The sequence below is a fragment of the Dipodomys ordii genome, unplaced genomic scaffold (genome assembly GCF_000151885.1).
Source record: "Dipodomys ordii isolate 6190 unplaced genomic scaffold, Dord_2.0 Scaffold22, whole genome shotgun sequence".
In the NCBI taxonomy this organism is placed as follows: Eukaryota; Metazoa; Chordata; class Mammalia; order Rodentia; family Heteromyidae; genus Dipodomys; species Dipodomys ordii.
Genome location: NW_012267238.1, coordinates 2,173,767 through 2,179,451, shown reverse-complemented (window position 1 = coordinate 2,179,451; position 5,685 = coordinate 2,173,767).

Genomic DNA, 5,685 nt, shown 5'->3' with positions numbered 1-5,685 from the left:
TTGAGCCACAGCGCCACTTCCGGCTTTTTTCTTTTTGCTTATGTGGTGCTGAGGAATCTAACCCAGGGCCTCAGGCATGCAAGGCAAGCGCTCTATCACTGAGCCACCTTCCCAGCCCCTCCATGACATTCTTATCTCTAATTTACCACCAAAAAGCCAGGAGTAGAGCTGTGGCAAGTGGCAGCGTGCTAGCCTTGAGCAAAATAAAGTTCAGAGACAATGCCCAGGCCCTGAGTTCAAGTCTCAAGAGTAGCATATACACAAAAAATAAAGTTACCAGTGAAGAAATAGGTCTGGAGGTATGACTCAGTGGTAGAGACCCTGAGTTCACATCTCAGTACAAAAATTTGTCTGGAACTACAAAAGACCCCAAAAATACCAAGAAAAGCTGGGCAATAAAGCAGTGCTGGTGGAATCACAACTCTAGACTTCAAACTTTACCACAGAGCTATTATAAGAAAAAACAAGCTAGGCACTGGTGGCTCATGCCTGTAACCTAGCTACTCAGGAGGCTGAGATCTGAGGATCAAGGTTCAAAGCCAGCCCAGATGGAAAGTCTTTGAGTCTCTTACCTCCAATTAACCACCAGAAAACAAGAAGTGGCGCTGTGGCTCAAGTATTTGAGCACTCACACTGAAGAACTCAGGGACAGTGACCCAGAGTTCAAGCCCCACCACACACACACACACACACACACACACACACACACACGCCACACACACACACACACACACGCCACTGAAGAGCTACAACATGGAGGAAGCTGAAGCCTGGTGCAAAGGGCAACATGATAAAGAAAATCCAAACACTGACACAACCAAATGATACTAAGGATAAGAAGCAACAAGAGGGCTGGGAAGGTGGCTCAGTGGTAGAGCGCTTGCCTTGCATGCTCGAGGCCCTGGGTTCGATTCCTCAGCACCACATAAGCAAAAAGAAAAAAGCCGGAAGTGGCGCTGTGGCTCAAGCGGTAGAGCGCTAGCCTTGAGCTGAAGAGCTGAGGGACAGTGCCCAGGCCCAGAGTTCAGGCCCCACGACCGGACCCAAAAAAAAAAAAGAAGCAATAAGAACTCTCAGTGGTTGCCAACTGAAATAACAAATGGTGCTTCCACTAGGAAAGACAGCTAGCAGTCACTTATAAAATTAAGTTGTACTGCTGGGTGCCAGAACTCCTATCTGTAAACCCTAGTTACTCAGAAATTGAGATCTGAGGATTGCAGTGCAAAGCCAGCCCAGGCCGGAAAGTCTGCAAGACTTTGATCTCCAATTAACCGTATGAATCTGCACGTACACGCATGCACACACACACGTAGGGCTATGGCTCTATGGTAGAGCACTAGCCTTGGGAAAAAAAAAAAGTTTATGGACAGCCTAAGCTCTGAGTTCAAGCCCTAATACAGGTGCGCGTGCACATACACACACACACACATACACACACACACACACACACACACAACCTAACAATAAATTTTACCATAATTTCCACAGTTTTTACCTTGTGCTATTTTGTATTAGCTTAAACATATTGAAACAGGTATATGCCACATACCTGTGGTTGATGCCTGTAATTCTAACTAATCAGGTGGCTGAGATCTGAGAATTGTAGTTCAAAGCCAGTCCAGGCAGGAAAGTCTGAGAATCTTGTCTCTAACTACCAAAAAGCCAGAAGTGGAGTTATGGCTCAAGTGGTAGAGCACTGGCCTTGAGCAAAAATGTTCAGAAACAGTATCCAACCCCTGAGTTCAAGCCCTAGGACCAACACAAAAGAAAGGAAAAAGGAAAAATTAAAAAAAGGCCAGAAGTAGAGCTGGGGCTCAAGTGGTAGAATGATAGCTTTGAGTGCAAAAGCTAAGGGACAGCATCCACGACCTGAGTTCAAGTCCCAGGATCAGCTAAGATAGCTTAGAGAGGGGAATATGGTATCCAAAAGTAGTAGAAGTCTGGTTTTTGTTATGTCTTCATGTTTGTAATCATACACATTTTTTTTTGTCAGTCAGTCGTGGGTCTTGAACTCTGGGCTTGGGCGCTGTCCCTGAGCTCTTCAGCTCAAGGCTAGCACTCCACTGCTTGAGCCACAGCGCCACTTCCAATTTTCTAGTGTTTTATTGGAGATAAGAGTCTCATAGGGCTGGGAAGGTGGCTCAGTGGTAGAGCACTTGCTTTGCATGCATGAGGCCCTGGGTTCAATTCCTCAGCACCACATAAGCAAAAAGAAAAAAGCCGGAAGTGGCGCTGTGGCTCAAGTGGTAGAGCGCTAGCCTTGAGCTGAAGAGCTGAGGGGACAGCACCCCAGAGTTCAGGCCCACGACCAGACCCCCCCCAAAAAAAAAGAGTCTCGTGGACTTTTCTGCCCAGGCTGGCTTTGAACCTCGATCCTCACATCTCAGCCTCCTGAGTAGCTAGGATTACAGGCGTGAGCCACGGGCGCCCGGCTAAATCATACACATATTAATTTGGCACAATTAATAAAATGCGAGTATAAGTCATAGGCCTAATATAAAACTCTTAGAAGTTAATACAAGAGAAATCTAAGGATCATGGTTTGAAGACAAAATCAGGGTTATAATCTTGGGCAATTATGAGTTTTCTGGCTGCAATCCCAAAAACATGATTCATAAATTTCTTGTGTTTATTTTTTGTTTTTGGTCCGGTCATAGGGCCTGAACTCTGGGCCTGGGCGCTGTCCCTCAGCTCTTCAGCTCAAGGATAGTGCTCTACCACTTGAGCCACAGCGCCACTTCCGGCTTTTTTCTTTTTGTTTATGTGGTGCTGAGGAATAGAACCCAGGGCCTCAGGCATACAAGGCAAGCGCTCTACCACTGAGCCACCTTCCCAGCCCCAAATTTCTCGTGTTTTTGTTGTTGTTTTGCAGTGCTAGGACATGAACTCAAGGACTGAGCACTGTCCCTGACCTTCTTTTTCTCAAGGCTAGCACTCTACCACTTGAGCCACAGCGCCACTTCTGGCCTTTTCTGTTTATTGAATTGAACCCAGGGCTTCATGCATGCTAAGCAAGCACTCTACCCCTAAACCACATTCCCAGCCCCTCATAAATTTCTTCTTTGTTTTTGTCTTAGAGGTCATGCTGGGTTTGAACTTGGAGCCTCCTGTTTGCTAGGCAGGCGTTTTACCACAATCCTTAAACCTTACCTAGTGCTACATAGCCCTAGTTCCATCCCTCACACCCCCAAAAATAAGTAACACACACTAACAAAAATGTAAGTTAGACTTCATTAAAATTAAATTTTTCTCCTCTGCAAGACACACCAAAAAAAAAATGAAAATACAAGCCACAGACTAGAAGAAAATCCTTGCTAACCACACATATCTGATCAAGAACTGGTGGAAAATATACAGAGATCTTGTAAAATTCAACAATAGAAAAACCACCTCCCTCCTTTGAAAATTGATTCAAGACCCTGTGAAGTGGCTCAGCTTAGATAGAAGCTGCCCTTTTGAGTTTTTAACTCCTATTTTCTGCGTAGGGAGCGGGAAATGTCTCTTTTTTTTCTGTGTCTCCCTACATTAACCCTGTTACACTAAAATAAATCTTTACTAAGTCTTAAACCTGGTCAGCCTCAGGCAGAGGGCAGAATAAGTAGCAAACAGCACTCGAAAATGCTGGCAGCTAGGGCTGGGAAGGTGGCTCAGTGGTAGAGCGCTTGCCTTGCATGCCTGAGGCCCTGGGTTCGATTCCTCAGCACCACATAAGAAAAAAGAAAAAAGCCAGAGGTGGCGCTGTGGCTCACGTGGTAGAGCCCTAGCCTTGAGCTGAAGAGCTGAGGGACAGCGCCTAGGCCCAGAGTTCAGGCCCCACGACAGGACTCCCCCCCCCCCCAAAAAAAAAAAATTCCCCAAGAGAGAGGAAGTTCTAAATAAAAGGGATTGTTTGGGCTCACCATTCTGGAGTTCTGAGAGCAGAGCATGGCTTGTGCTTGGCTTCTTGTGAAGGCCTCGGAAAACAGAGGACTTGGGTTCTGTGAGCTCCGTGGGTTCCACAGGAGACAGGTCTCAAGGTAGGAGAGAGATAGGGAAAAGGCGCCAGGTTCCGTTTATGACCTGCTCAGGAATTAAGTCACGTCCCCTAGACCTCATGCCCAATCCTTAAAGGCCCACTTCCCAGCACCGCCATATTGGCAACCAAAGGTCAGCATTTAGTGAAGATGAGTCGAATGGAAGCCACACAGTACCCAGCATTCCCCTTTTGACCCGCATTTGGTCCTCAGGGGATAGGTGAGAGGTCTTAGGGAACCCTAAACTGAAGAGGATGCTGAGGGCTAAATTATAGGGCAGAGGATCCATAGCAAGGTCGTGAAGGCAGACTTCCACCCCAGCCAGAACAGACGAAACCACTTAGGGTTTTCTTTTGCTCAAATAGACAATAAATCCAGGTGCTGTGGCTTACTCTCGTAAGTTATTTACTCCTGCAGTTACTTGAGAGGAGAGGCAGAAGGATCTGGAGTTCCAGGTGCAGGCAAAAAGGCAACTGGACTCTGCCTCAAAAACAAAATAAACCCACCCACAGGAACAGACAGCTGGAAGCTCATACCTTAAACCCCAACTACTCCGGGAGGCTCAGATCTGAGGATTATGGTTCAAAACCAGCCAGAGCATGAGTCTTTTTTTTTTTTTGGTAGTCATGGGGCTTGAACTCTGGGCCTGGGCGCTGTCCCTGAGCTCTTTGGCTCAAAGCAAGTACTCTACTACTTGAGCCACAGCACTACTCCCAGTTTTCTTGTGGTTTATTGGAGATAGGAGTCTCACGGTCTCTCCTGCCTGGGCTGGCTTTGAACTGTGATCTTCAGATCTCAGCCTCCTGAGTAGCTAGGATTATAGGCATGAGCCACCACGCCCAGCTAACGTGAGTCTCTTATCACCATTTAACCATGTAAAAGCCAGACATGGAGCTGTGGCTCAACTGTTAAGAGTGCTATCCTTGAGGGAAAAAAAAGTTCAGGCCAGTGCCCTGGCCCAGAGTTCAAGCCCCAGGACCAGCACACACACACACACACACACACACACATACATACACATACACACACACACACACACACACAAATAAATAAATAAATACAAAAGGGCCAGGGCCATAACTCAAGCTGGTAGAGCTCTTGTCTAGCATGGACAAGGCCCTACAAATCGTCAGGATCTTAGTGAAATGCCCAGGTTTTCAGACTTAGGAACTCAGTGGGTACTGCAGGGTCTCTCTGCAGAGGAGGGCACCCAGAACAGCTGGCAAATCTCCATAGCCATGCCCAGCGTGCCCAGGCACAGTTAAGCACAGCTACCCCATCTTTATGACTCCTGGAAACCATGAGCCCTCACGCAATGTCTCCCCACCATCCCAGGTCTGTAGAAACCAGTCACTGAGTGCTTTCCAAGCCCCACTCCCTCACAAGCAGCGCTCTCAGTGCCTGGAAACAGAGAGTCCTGGGGTCCTGGCAGGATGGAGTCACACTTCTAAACTCATGCCTACCTGCCCTCGCCCTACCTCTTTTGGATTCTTTCTTCTACAATATACCAAATAAAATCTCTATTTCACTTAACTTCATCATGAAGTCCTAGTTTCAACTGAAAAAAAAAAAAAACACCATATACAACAGAGTGGGGGCTGGGAAGATGGCTCAGTGGTAGAGCGCTTGCTTTGCATGCCTGAGGCCCTGGGTTCGATTCCTCAGCACCACA